The sequence below is a fragment of the Aythya ferina genome (assembly GCF_964211825.1).
Source record: "Aythya ferina genome assembly, chromosome: 2".
NCBI classification, from domain to species: Eukaryota; Metazoa; Chordata; class Aves; order Anseriformes; family Anatidae; genus Aythya; species Aythya ferina.
The window spans coordinates 29,847,900-29,862,993 of NC_140297.1; the positions used below are offsets into that span (position 1 = coordinate 29,847,900).

Sequence of the window (15,094 nt, forward strand, 5' to 3'; positions counted from 1 at the left end):
TCCACACATATATATTTATACATATAACTGTATGAAAGGGATCTACAAAATTCAAAAAGAGGTAAGATTAAAATCAAAAAAGCATGAGCAAAGTGCATCTGTTCGAAGAACAAAAATGAACTATGTTAAATCTCATAAGTATACCTATGCTGCTGCTGAATCCTTTTTATTTGCTTTGTTGTTGTTGCAGTGTTGTTGAGGTATGCACTTCCCTGGCATGTGCTAACAGAGATGGTCACAAGTCCCATTGCCCTCTGGCAGATGTACCTGAGTATTAGTAACAGGAGATCATCTTTGTGATTAATGTCCTGTCAAAACAGGATCTGTCCAGATCCCTTCCTTCATAATTCCAGGGGATTATTTCAGGCTAAAAGGTATTTGAACAGTTTTTCAGGGATTAGAGGAGGGAAATGCTGCTAAAAATTCCCCCAGAAACGGAATGAGCTTAAAGAAGAAATACTGCAAAGCTTTTCTGGTCCCACTACAGTTGGAGGCAAGGTGGCTTTCAAACTTTGCCATATGGAAAGCTGCCTAGTCCTGGCTGAAATTCAACAAAGCAGTTCTTACATTTGAGATAAACTGTGGATGCAAATCAAGTGAAATACCACAGCCTTTCCACGTGTCAGGCACCTCCTATAAAAAACAGCTTTCCCAACTAATGCTACTTCCCAAATTTCGGGGGGCATAGCAATATTACTCAGTCTTACACCTGTATTAGATGTGTATTATGCTGAAATGGGATTCATATATGGAAGTGAGTCTGCACATTTTATATGTATAAAGCAAATTCTTCTCAAGTGCTAAATCCTGTTTCAAATAACTCTCAGAGAAGCTTTAATTTTGTCCCTGTGTTGATGGCAAGAGGAAACTGACTTGTAACTCTGCTGAAAGCAAACAAGCGAATAAAGCACCCATAGTTCTGAGTCCATATTGATAAAATATTCTGAAAACAGAAACGGCAGGAAATACTAGTGTAGGTTTTTGGTTTATTTGTTTTGTTTCTTTGTTTGCTTGCTTTGGAAGGTGTTGGGGAGGTTCGTTATTTACGTCTATAGTTCTTAAGTCTACTTTTGAATTAAACATTTTTTTAATGGATTTCTTAGGTTTCAATGAAGGAAACATTCTTTTGCCTGCATCAGCTGAAATATTTAAGCAGGACTTACATCTCCAGCTTTTCAATAGCAGCATCCTGGGGATCATGTCCTTGCTCTCATGAACGCTTTCAGCCACTGGGTGGAGAACTTGTCTAACAAACTGTCTCGATATGACAGAGTGAAAATCAATCCAACTATACTTTGCTGGCTGGGCAAATTTGTATAATACAGGTCATATATTAGGCTTTTCTTTTCCAGTGGTCAACGTGGTTCAATTTCCAGCTAGGACATAATTTGCACAATAACCTGAAGTTGAAATTAATACTAAGAAACAAGCTGTACTGTGCGTAAGAAAAATCCATTAACCCATCTGCATTAGAGGAAGAAGCTGACCAATGGAGTTGAAGCACATTTGTTATACTCTAAGAAGAAAGTTTCAGACAAATATCACAGGAACCAGGATGACACTCCAATAAAGTAACTTTCGGTTTAATCTTAGCTGCAAATAAGAATATTATTATGATGATTTATCTTGTCTAAAGGACTCAGAAGAAATCAGATCCCTAATGTGAAATCATATCCAGCAGAAGTTGTTACCTTCCAAGTGGAGCTTGTTTCTTAAGTAGGTAAAGGTAAGGATTCACTTCAAGATAGAAGAACAAAACAGAGTTGTCCAAAGTGAAGGAGTTGGTCAGTAACAGAGCTAAAGATAGAATCCAAGTTTCTGATGCTTGATCATGTCTCCTTGTTACCTGGTAGCCCCCGTGATACTAATGCTTACATGCATCAATCTGGTAAGTGCTATTTCAAAACAGAGCAGTCACGTCAGAGTCTGGGGCTCTACTAAATAAAGATTTTGAATGGTGACATAAAATATGAGTAAAGACACTTTAAAGGGATGGCTCCCAATAGTAGTTTAGTAGGGGGGAAAAAAGGTTTGTTTATTTATTTATTTTTTAAACAAAAGTCAGCTCTACCCAGGAAAAAGAAAATGTTTGTCCTTCTTGATATCAAACTTATCTATGTGTGTTCTGCAAAAAGGTTAAAATTCAAAGGAAACATTTTCCAAACATTTTCATCAATATATGGAGTGGTGTAATATAATGTCTAGTATGAAACCAAAACTTTTGTGAAACAGAGATGACTGTTCTTCTAGTAGACCCTGCTAAGAACTAAATAATTTACAAGGTATTGCTTTTGCCTTTTAAAATATGTGTGAGGTGACAGCTCTCTGGATATTACTTATGATGATCTCCTTTATATCAAGTTGGAATATTTCTATCATAAAAAAGTTTATCACAAAAAAAGTGTCATATAACCAGACTAAATTAGTAATACAGGATGTTCTTACATATATACTTGTATTTGGTTTATAAAGATGGAAATTATTCTGGGATGGATTACATCAGCTTTACTCTTATTAAACAGTAACTTCTGCTGCAAGTCGTCTCAGTGGTCAACAAGAGCAAAGTAGTATGGAAAAAAATATGGATATAGCAAGATTAGTGGCAAAAAAAAAACAACAACTTTGAATGGAATTTAAAGAGTGGCAAAATCCATCATTTATTATAGATAATATGAACTGGCCTTCTGTGGGTGCCTCTGCCCTCTGTCTTTGCTTCCTTATATATGCGCATGCTTTAAAGATAGCATTGCCCAATTAACCATTTGCTTGCTATCCATCTAGCTGGAAAAAATATCTTATTGGTAATGATTATTAAAACTACAAGTTTGTGTAAGTAGCAAATTGGTTGAATATTCAAACTATTTTTGTGGCTGAACAAACCAACAAAAATCATCACTGGGTCAGAACAGATAAAAGTTTGTTTGTTCTTCCTCTTTAGAGACAGAAACAAAATTATTTCAGGTTGTACTAACCATGGCATTTGCATTGGGATATGAAAAGAGAAAAACATAGTTACAGATACGCCATGTCACTGGTGCAGATAATTTGCCCAACAGTCCAGGGAAATGCAGGTAATTTTGGTCTTTCTGAGTGAAGTAGATATCCTATGTCTATAGGAAAAGGGCTCCATTCATATACCTATGTTGCAAGTTCAGGAAAACTCATGACATGACATTTAAAGCTTTGTTCTGTGACAAACGTATTTAAATCTGGAGTTTCCCTGAGGAAGTGGGGTTTGATGAGTGCTTCCTTGGAGAAGCAAGATAGAGATAAGTTTATCCCAGCTGTCATCCTGATATCCCATAAGACTTTAAGTTATGCAGTTTCACGGAGAAAGAAAGAAATCTTTTCATCTGCTGAAACATGGAAAGAAAGTCATAAACTTTCATTACAGAACAATAAAAGAGGACAGGGCTGGAGTCAGCCATAGTTGGGTGACTAAGATTTGTGGGTTACAGCATTCTAGTATGTTCTTTTAACAGTACCTCACAAAGAAAACATAAGTAAACTCCTAGATTTACCTTACTGGACTTCAGTTAGCATATCCTACATGACGTGCACAGCCTTATTTTAATACAACAAGTCCAGATTCCTCCTTCCAGTATGGAAGGAGAACACTGGAGCTCAGGAGGTCATCTATATGTGTCAGTTTATTCCGCACATTGTAAATCATAAAACTTGTCCCAACAAGAACAAAAACATCTCAAGCACAGAGATTATTTTTAGACTCTGCATTTAGGTAGCTACTTTCTAGATGCACAGGGACCTTTGTTTCAAGTTTCCTGATATAAAGTGGTATGGAGTAAGAAAGAGGTTTTTACTGTTGTTCTCCTGAAAGGAATTTTGGAGAAATTTACCTTTTTTTCTGTTGACTACAAGGAAGAGAATTGAGTTTCGTGTTCAAAGCTGGACAATAGGAAGAGTACTGTACTCACACATGACTTTGGTGCTCAATTAAAGTTAATGACAAGATGCCTTTGGCCTCTTTGAAATCTGTATATGTGTTATTATCTGCACTGGGAACAGAAATTCTCTCTAACATGTACATTTGGACTGTGCAGAAGTAAGAAATGTAATCAACTTCTGACTTTCTGTGCATGTTCAAACACACTCCCACTTATTCCCCCCGATGTATAGTTGTCACAGTGTAAACATTCTGCTAAATGCTTCCTCCACCTGCTTCAAAGAATTAAAGAATCATCTCTTAACAGGAAAAATAAACGTACCAAATGTCACAATGCCTCAGGGGGATCGAAAATGATAAAACAAATGCTGTAACATTCTATTTTTGATCCAAAGGTAAACAAATGAAATGATGTGTGTACGTGTGTATACACATACATTCACTCTTTCGGTCATGTAATCCATCACTGAGGCTATTGGTTAAGGGAGAAATTGCAGTTCCAATGTATTTTCTAAACATTTAAACCTTTCTCATAAAATTATTTTGGGCTGAAAAATGTCTCCTGCTCATTCTCAAGCCAGGTCTCGGAAGTGAATTTTCTTGGAAGGTTTCATAAAAAAAAATAAAAATGTTCAGGATTTTGTTTTCACGTAATAACTTTGAAATACATTAGTTGATATTTTCCAGATGCACTTGCAGTACTCAGCAGCTCAAAGGAAGCCCTCATTCAGGAGATGGACTAGGTGGCAAAAAAAGACAAATGTTCACCTTTAACCTTTCTGATTGCTATATGAGAAAAAAATATCATTTGATACTGGTAGAAACACTCCTGTTTTATGAGACATTAATCTGCTAGTTTTTCTTGTCTGCTTCTGATGGAGCTAGATTCTTAGAAAAGGTGTACATCTGTAGTTTCCAGTGAAGTTAAATATACACTTTTTTGGGTACGAAATTAGGTCTAGATTTCACATTTCACTGCCTTCTATTGATGCAACCAATAGAAGGAGGTGGTTCAGAAAAGGAGGAAAGAGAAAGGAAATGCCTCACTGCTTTCCCTTCAGAGTTTCCAGGAAATGATCTTTTGAATTTCAGACGGAGTAGGAGGATTGCAGACAGTTTAGGCTCCAGATCATGTGTGTGGATCTCAAAGGAAAGCAGATTAATATTTAGAGATGTTGTGATCTCCTGGAGGCCTAAACATGAGGGCTGATTCTTAGGAGTGCCCAGAACTATGCTTATAAAATATATTTATTACTTTACCTTGTTATAGTCAACCCTCTCATTTATTAGATACATATGCTCTTTGTAATATTAAGCTGTTAACTGTTTAGAGGGGAGCCTGTATGTGTTCTTACTGCTCGTTCAGTGCCTATTTTTGTGAGTCCAGACTGCACACTTTTAGCTATTCCTGGGGCAGAAAGAAATAATCAATAACAAACTCTGTGGAAGTCTGAAGCTAATCACAGCATGAAAGAACTAACAAATCATTTGACCTGGAGGCTGTGGTTTAATGCTATCTCCAGTGTGATTTTGTCAGGCAACTTAGGATATACTTGAATTAGCTTTACAAGAGTTAATGCAAGCACTTGAAGCATCTTGTGTCCTTCCTTCTCCTAAGGGCACATTGACCTGCATGAAGTTCCATGCTGCTGCAGCTACACTGCTTCTCATGGTACCAAAGCGGCAGAAGAAGCTAGTTCAGGCATCTCTGCACTCCACTGCAGTCTGCATCTTTGACGTGTATTGCCTGGTTCTAGAATAGAGGTAGGAAGAACAGCAGAGGTTTTTGTGAGGATAAATATATGGTTGATTATGAGATCCACATTTATGCTGAGCCTCAAGCCTGCTTAGACAGAATAGGAAATTCAGTATCGCATAGCAGGAGTGTACAGTAGTATTCGTGCAGTTGCCTTCCCTTGTGCTGCTGCTTCTAGCTGATAGCATTTAAGCTGCTGATGTTTGAATCAATAACTAGTTATCCTTTTTCAGAATGGAGATCATTCAATAATGGAAATGACAACAAAAGCTAAGGTGGACTCATCTGGCAAAATGAAAGCATTCTTGTCAGTGGTATTACCAGAGATTTTAGAACTACTTTCTCAGCTGTCAAAATTTCTCCTCCTATTCTCAAAAGGCAGCTAGCCTTTTTACAGGGGCTCTGCTTAAATTCTGACAGGATTTTTAGCTGTTTTGCTTGATTATCTTACTTCTTCAGAGTACTTTATCAATCAGTCTGATTTGAAAAATATAAATCAAGACTTACTAACATGTGGTATAGAATGTCCACGATGCCATGCACTGGACTCTGACACTTGATGACTTCAAATCTGTTTGCTTAACATTGAAAGTAAGGAAAGAAAAAAATAACCACTGGATTAAAAGATGTCTGGTTGAAAGTTCACATTCCCCCAGCACCATTTAGTAAGGTCCCACTGAAATCTGTGGAAAGTCTCCCTCTGACTTCATGGAACTTGAATAGAGTCTGTATGGATCACATTATCATTCCTGTATTTACAGCTTGAGTTAAAGCTACAGCCATAGTAATTTTCAAAGGGCAAGAAGAGACTGTTGATATTGTAAGCAGGAGTGCAAATATTTGTTGCAACTGAAGGCTTTTTTCCACAGAAGTCAGTTAGAACAGGGAGCAGAACAATGCAGAGAAGTAATCGAAGATTTCATTGTGGACTGCAGTATATACAGTATCAGGTTGCAGAAACAGTTAAAATACTTTTGCCAGGTATCATTGGCAGAGCATTAGATTTTTAATACAGAATGCTGAAGAGGATGGAAAAATCTTTCGTATCTTAATGTTTTCAGATGCATTATTACACACTCTTCAGCTTTTTCCTCACAAGTTTGGCTCATTTTTCTGAGGCTTTAAATAGCTAAAAATGGCTTTCCTAAATTGTCCTGTTATTCTGTTATATTCTGTTATTTCTTTCTGGCATGTATTATACTGTGGAATGACATCATAGTCATTAAATCTGCCTGTCTTGCTTTAAGGAACTTGTTTAAGGTTAACTGAGGCACAGGGGTTCTATTTCTTGCATCTGATGCTATTCAAACTGCAGAGCACTAATTCATAATCTCTTTAAAACAATGAAAGAATAATGAGTAAGTGGGTCACTGAAGTTGTTTCAAGGCTTCTGCACTACCAATACTCTAATTCACATGTTATATATGATTGAAGCACTTTTCATTTCCTGAACTCTTAAAATTGTCAGGGAGTATAATCCATACTTTTTTCTTGCTATTTTAGTAAAGGCTGCTGATTCGGCAGTAAGTAAGTAAATTAAATTTAATATTAATACACGTGTTAACTAACTGAGTAATGACACCTACAGTACTTCCCATCGTTAATCTTTTCTTAAGCAGATTATGAACTAAGGTAAACATTACACACACGTATATATGTCTATATATGCATATATGCACACATATTTACACATAATCCCAAGAAATATAACAGTATGAGAAGACTGATAAAGTGTAATACTGCCATAAAACTACTGAGAATAACTCATTACATTTCTCTACATCTCCATTTATGCATGTGAAATAGGCTAGCCAAAAATTTGAAAAATACAACATTGTCCAGCTGAAAGCTCCACAGAGAACAAACTAGCTCTTAAATTGCATATTTTATAATAGGCTATTATATGTACTAAAACAAATTTGAAGGTGCCATTTAGAGATCATATCTTTTATGAGCTTCAGACAGGTAATTAAACTGTGTATAAGAGACTGAGATGATTCCTTTCCAAATTGTTGTCTAGGATTTTTTGTATTCAAGTATCAGATGTGATAGCCCACTAGCTCAAAACCAGCTATGTTCCAGATATGATTACTGTGGGCAACCTGATCTAGTGAAAGGTGTCCCTGTTCATGGCAGGGGAAGTGAACTAGATGATCTTTTAAGGCTCCTTCCAACTCATGCTGCCTTTCACTCTCTCCTCAAAAGAACAGAGGGAGAAAATATGATGCAAATTGGCTCATGGGTTGAGATAAAGACAGGGAGATCACTCACTGGTTACTATCACGGACAAACTCTTCTACCTTATCCCTTGTTCGAACTTACAGTTGAGCCTGCTTTGAGCAGGAGGCTGGATAAGAGGCCTCCTGAGTTCTCCATCTTCCAACAGCCTCAGTTATCCTGTAATCCTAAAGATATAACTGGATACCTATAGAGATTACTGTGCTGTACTGGAGAATATGTTTGTTCCCTTCCGGTGTTGCTTTGTTGTTGTTGTTTTGGGGTAGTTGATTTTTTTTCTTCGTTCTTCCAGAAACAAGTAAGAAAATAAATTTCTACATTTCAACTTTTTCAGGGGCTTTGAGCAACCTGATCTAGTGGAAGGTGTCCCTGTCCATGGTGGTTGGAATTAAATAATCTTTAAGTCCAACCCAAACCATTCTATGATCCTATGGTTAAATAAAAATAATAGCATGTACAGTAGAAATGAAATTGAAATTTAAAGTAATTTCTATTTAAAAAGCTTTTAAATTTCCCCAAATTTATAGGAAAAAAAAAAAAACACATGTAATTTAATGAAAAATATAGGTTATTGTTTTTTTTTTTTTTTTTTTTTTTTTTTTTTCTCTAGCTATCTTTTTTCTTCAGAAACGGGTATGAATCATGGTAAGTTTTTAATAGTAGTAATCCAAAGGCTTTGCAACTGAAACCAGTCAAATTATGGCTTCTAAATGTAGACTTTTTGTTGTTGTTGTTGTTGTTAAATGTTTAGTATAGCCATTCAGGCAAACATAATGTTGTTTTATGCTAACTAGCACAGATTGAAAGTATTTTTCAGTCTCAATGTTGAGTTCTCTAAGAACCTTTGTTTATATTGTATCCTATTTATGTGAGAAAATGAACTTCATTTTAAAGCTGGTATCTTTGAAATAGAGGATAATTTGCACTGCATGGATTCTGTCTGCAATATCAGTAAAGTTTGCAAAGAAAGATAGTGGTAAAAACAGTAATGTTTTAAGCAGTCATCTCTAATTTCTGTACTGATACAACTCCACCTAAATATCATGCCAGTGTAAATCTTAATAACTTTTTGTGGAATTATATCAATTAAGAGTTAAATAACCAAATATTGCTTATGTCACTGAGGACTGCTTTCTGGCTTTCCATTTATGCTAAAATACAGGGTACAACCATTACATTCAGGAAATCACTCCTAAATTCCCATAAAAAAATCTTTCTTGGGCCATTTCCAGAAAGGCTGAATTCCTGGCAGTCCTACCAAATGGGAGATTTGCTCTGTTTCTTGAAATGAACCATAGTTTGAAGACAAGATTATGAAGGGATTGGCTGATCCAGTATGAGATTTTAGATATTTGAAAGGTACCTCACTTTTCCCAGAGAAAACAAAATTTATCAGCCTGGGAATGGCTACGTGATATATAATTGTGGGCTTTTGCGCTTTGGGGTGCAAAACACATGTATCAATATCAGGCTCACATCTAACCATCTGCATTGATAACGTCATATAACTTTGCTCCATGTCTTTAAAGCAGATCTCACGATTAGAAATGCAGAATCTAAGAGAAGATTAAAGGTCTTGTACTTCATGGGTACATGGCTACATCACTGATATTGTCTTTATTTTACAGAAAGAATTTATTATCGTAGAATCATATCATAGAACAGCTTGGGTTGGAAGGGACCTGTTATACTCACAGTGTTCCCTTCACCATACTGTTGAGTATCGCACTTTTTCTCTTTCTTGTATTTCATTCTCAATGGATATAACTACAGTAGTAGATTAAATAGAGAAGGGGTACAAACTTAGAAAATGGCATCCAATTGCCCAGAAAGTTTAACTTTTATTATCATGCTCCTGGGCATAATTTTCTGTTGAAGTTTCTAAAACTTTCCCAGGCAACTGTTAAGCATAGTTTGGAAGGTAGTTTGGAGCAAGGACTGTCACCAGTAAGCATTTTTTATTGACCAGCATAGAATCTGATATCTGTGCCTGAAATCGCTTGCTGAAAGTTTATGGCTAGATAAAAACATATACCCAAGCCTTCTAGGACTTTTGCTAATGTCCTGGCTGATAGGCCATTATCTCTTTTGCATGTGGTGGCAAACAGGAGCTCAGACAGCATGGTGGCTTAGAAAGCAACCATACCTTTCCTTTGGTCTCTGAGTGTCCCTGCATATCCCGATTTTCTCTGTTTTCATAGGCCTAAATCTACAATCATTTACTCCTGAAACTAGCCCTTCAGTCTCTGAATAATCATATTATATTCACTGCATATATAAGGTTCTGCTTAAACAGCACTTGGAGGATTTAATGAATAGATTGTGAAGTCTCTGGGACACAGCTTTTCTTATTTTTATGTTTGTAATTTATAGGGTCAATTTTCTTTTGATTTCATCTAGGCCCCAAGGATAAAGGTGCTCTGTAAGCCTGAAATACATTCCTCACCAGTCACTCTTATTCTTGAGTACTTCCGATGCAACCAGACTGAAATGTGCCTCTCATATTCCGAGTGGCCTGGCTTCCTAACATTTTTTAAAGGGTCATTCATTTCAGTGAGAGTTTGCAACTGCATGAAAAATTCACTATGTTTGATTTTAAATTCTTAAATGTTAAAAGGAGAACAATATACAAAATTATCTCTAAGAACTTAAAAATTACCACACCAAGATCGAATTATAGGCATGATGAAGAGTTACATCTTACCCATATGAAATACTATTATTATATGTTAATCAATGTTAGTATACCAGTATGAGGCCAGGAAGATTTTCAGAAGTCCTTAGCACCTAGATCTGGATGAGACTCAATGCATAGTTATCAGCAGTCTAACACTGTAACTGAGCTAGATTTCCAAATGTTTGTTTGTCAGTATCATCCACTTTTAATGGGAGCAGGTGGATGAACACATTTGGAAATCTAATCCACTGCTGTACTGGGAGATCAGGTGTTTTCAAACACAGATATATTTGTTAGTGCCCTGAAATTACACAAAGCTGTCTAGTTATTTGTATATATTTCAAACATTTGTGTAGCAGAAAGATTGTGCTGCTCCCAAAAGGCCAAGTATTAGTCCCAAAACTAAATGTGAAAAACAGTGATTCTTTTAGCTATCATCAGTTGTCTCATTTGCCACCAATTACAATTTAACCTCATAAATCTCTGGGTATTTTAAGAGTAAAGCTTATAAGCTTATGCAGCTTTGAAACTTTTTTTTTTTTTTTTAATTATTATCTGATTATTCACAGCTTGCTAATTCGTAATTGGACTTTTACAACTCAAAAACCTCCAGATTTCAGAAAAACTAATTTATTTTTTCTTTTTTTAATTGTGGTATTCACACTCAAAACTGTGGAGTGAAATTGCTTCTTGTAGGTTGTATGCAGTGTTCTGGAACTAATAAAATATATTATTGATTGCTTAATGAAAATCACTGCATTCACACAGATTTACTGTGGCTAAGGATGGCTACAACAGCTACTTCTTATTCTGTTTTGAGGATCACCTGCCATTTTACTTGGGTATATTGCTGCATATCAAGTGTGCTTTTAAATTAAGTTATGGTTGCCTACAGGGCACTATGTTGGGTGGTACCATTAAGGTACCCTTATACCTTTCCTTCCATGCAGTGCTACCCACTGCCTTTAATTTAGCCTAAGATCATCAAAATTAACTATGACAGAGTGTATTAAAAATTGAAATAGAAAATCAAAGAGTTTTATTAAGTACCCTTTAGAGTTTCTTATGTGTTTAGGGGCTTTAGCTTTTTATTTGTTCATCATTGTCTAATTCATTGTGATTGCTATGACAAGGATTGGTAAAGTAGAATAGAAATGTCTAACTATGGTGGAACTATGGTGGAACTATGACTCTCTCAGTTCCTACCTGGGCTTGAATCAGTTATATCATCCTCACATAATCTCACTGGGTACCCCTTCTGGGGGAACTAAATGTACAACCTTTCCATCAGTGATAGTGGCCATTTGTACTTGTTGTCTTTGCCCTGTCAAGGTGTTTGGTCTGTGCACCAAGTAAAGGACTGATTGTACCTAAGGCATATGAAAATGCTGCTGATCCTCCTCCATAGTCCTGAAGGCAAAAATTCCAGAGCTTTATGGCACATCCTGACAACCATCTGTGCTGAGTGTTGTAATGGGGGATGACTTCCTACACTACCTACAGGAGGGACATGGTGTGCCCACTGAACCAAGTGGTTGGAGCTGGATTTATTGGGATCTTTTGTTTCATAGTTGGTAGAAGCTGGTTAAGCCCCATCCAGTGGTCCCCCTGGGTGGGTCTGCTTCTGTATTATGTTGGTTGATGTCCAAGGGCACGGACCCTGTGATGTCCCTCATATAGAAAATTCTGCTGGGAGTTGGACTGTTAACTGGACCATTAACCCTGTGGTTCTAGCACATAAACCTTTAACCTCTTGGTAAAACAGAGCAAGCTTTTTCACACAGATGCCCAAGCTTGCTCAACTCTCTGCATCTTCTGCATCTCTGTCTGTGTCTTGCCACCTGGCTTCTGTGGCTGTAGAGATTCAGGACAGTGGGATGCATCTCCAACTGGAGAATAAGATCTGTCATTTTTTTGTGACATCAGATATACAAAGCTCCACCCATGAGGCATAGTAACATCCATAGCAGTTTGAAAATTATTCACCTAACAACTCAGTATGGTCTTTGGTGGATAGGCTAACTATCAAATCTAACTTGCAAAAGGTGCCATGCATATGGTTCAGCGAGTAACTATTATGCTTTCATCTCATATTGCAAAGTCAGAGGTTTGTAAAGGAAAAGACATAACCATCTATAACCACATTCAATCTCCTGCCTATTACAGGACAAAGAACATAATCCTTTTATTTCTTTAACATGCCACAGCTCTTTTGGCATAAAACATAACAACAACAGCAAAAAACACCCAGACAAGTCTTACATAAGTGACATAGTGCTGGATGATAGTCATATCCTTTTTGTTCCAAAGTTAGGTCTCTGCTTCAAATATTGTCTTTGCTTCTAGTCAAATTTTGTCTAGATTCACTTGCTGTACCTTTCCCTGCCAGAATAAACTCTTTCTTACTATCAGAAATATGTTTTCCATGTAACCAATGTGCAAGTTATCTCCAGGCAATCTGCCTGACAGATCAACCAAATTTGTGCTTTTTCCACCTCTCACAATTAAGAACATTTTGAAGGCTGCATCTTTCCAGAATCACTTCCAATACTTCATTATCCTTTTAGAGAGATAGACATTAATTCTGGACACAGAATTCCAGTATCAATTCCAATATCATTAATACTATCTTACCACTTTTACCCTTGCCTGTAAATCAGTTAAAAATCATGTAAACTCACTGAAGGACACCAGTGTCAGCTGGTCATCTACCATGACAATAATTTTTCTTAATCTGGAGACAGAATCATTACTGTTAAAAATAGGTTTCCTCATTTTACAAAAGCTTTTTGTTTCTAGATAGACGACTTTGCATTTGGCTGCGTTAAAACATATGTTTGCATATGAACTGACCTCTCCAAGTGATCCAAGTCAACTGACCTTTTCTCTGTATTATTTACTATTCCACCAATAGATCACACCCAGTCCTCTGATTAATTGAAAGTAAAAGGAAATAGATTTTTTTTTTTTTTAATATAAATTAGTTTAATGCATGAGGCCATGACCTAAAGCCTATTAAAGTCACTGAAATTTCTATTGAATTCAGGGAGGTTTAGATTGATTTCTGAGTAAGTTGCAGTTCTGTTATTTTAGAAATTGTACTGACTCCAGGGCTGAGCAAAATACATTATAGACTTTCCTTTTTCTCTTCTCTTCTCTTCTCTTCTCTTCTCTTCTCTTCTCTTCTCTTCTCTTCTCTTCTCTTCTCTTCTCTTCTCTTCTCTTCTCTTCTCTTCTCTTCTCTTCTCTTCTCTTCTCTTCTCTTCTCTTCTCTTCTCTTCTCTTCTCTTCTCTTCTCTTCTCTTCTCTTCTCTTCTCTTCTCTTCTCTTCTCTTCTCTTCTCTTCTCTTCTCTTCTCTTCTCTTCTCTTCTCTTCTCTTCTCTTCTCTTCTCTTCTCTTCTCTTCTCTTCTCTTCTCTTCTCTTCTCTTCTCTTCTCTTCTCTTCTCTTCTCTTCTCTTCTCTTCTTTTTCCCTACCCAGGTACACCTGAAACATCCTGTTGAAGTTCAGCAGGACAAAAGCTGTCTTCAGAGAACACATTCGATTTCAAAATAATTTTCAATAGCATAGAAAACTAATGGACTGTACACACTGTTTCTGGATCTATCCATATCCATGGTCTTTAATGTGTTCTGTATTTTCTTAAAAAGTTAATTTGTTCATTCAGTTATTTGCCCAAAATCATACTAATGTGAGATTTTTTATTTTTTTTTTTTATAATTCTGAGTTGAAACTCCCCCAGGTTGTGAATTTTGTGGTAAAGTACAAAATTTCAGAGTTTAATTCAAATTTGACATGCATTTTTAAAACACTGGCTAATCTTATAGAACAGCTGTCCTTGTAAATATCTCTGCAAAACTGATAATCCTTAATAGATGGCAAGTCTCGAGAAAGAATAGAATACAGATTTTAATTCAAATTACCTGAACCTCATTTTCCAAAGGGAAGGGGAATGTGTTTCATTTGAATTTCTTTTACCTATATGAGTTACAAATTAATTTTTTTTTCTATGACTATTCCTTAGTGTTTTTATGGTAACATCTAATGTAGTAAGTCCCCGATGTCAGTTTAGATTAAGACACCAGTATAATAACTAATAATATTTTTTCAATTGAAAATAAGCCGTTACAGAAATAAAGAGGGGTTACTTTAAGGTGAACATTCTTCAGCATTGGCCAAAAGCCATCTTCAACAGTCAACTACATAAAGATTTATTGGTCAGATGACTTTTGTATATACAGCACAAACTAAAATCCCAATCTTGGAAATTTGTGTAACAATAAAGCTCTGGACCATCACTACATCTAGGTTGTTGTAGAGGACATTAAGAATTCACACGAGTTTAAGAATTGTAGCAGTTTGCCTCAGTCCACAAATTATTATCCCAATAATTTTTCCTCAAAATCACAAGGGAGGGTGGGAAGGTCAAGGACCTTTTCTGTGTTCTTTTCTTAATATTGAAGATAGTACCTACAAGTTTCTCTCTCTCAGTAGTTACAGATAGAATCTGCTAATTGT

The 15,094-nt window shown here is 36.3% G+C and overlaps 1 protein-coding gene across 3 annotated transcripts in view; it reads left to right on the forward strand.

Moving 5' to 3' along the window:
• Positions 1-15,094, forward strand: part of LOC311431110 (uncharacterized protein) — a 396,810-nt gene that overhangs the window by 287,187 nt on the left and 94,529 nt on the right. Inside the window, exon 8 of one of the 3 annotated variants that reach the window (XM_084508335.1) lies at positions 1,104-1,183. The exons of the other annotated variants lie outside the window; for them this stretch is intronic. The gene's annotated coding sequence lies outside the window, so the exon portion shown is untranslated. Of the gene's footprint in view, positions 1-1,103; positions 1,184-15,094 lie in introns of those variants that run through there. 3 annotated transcript variants of the gene reach the window in all.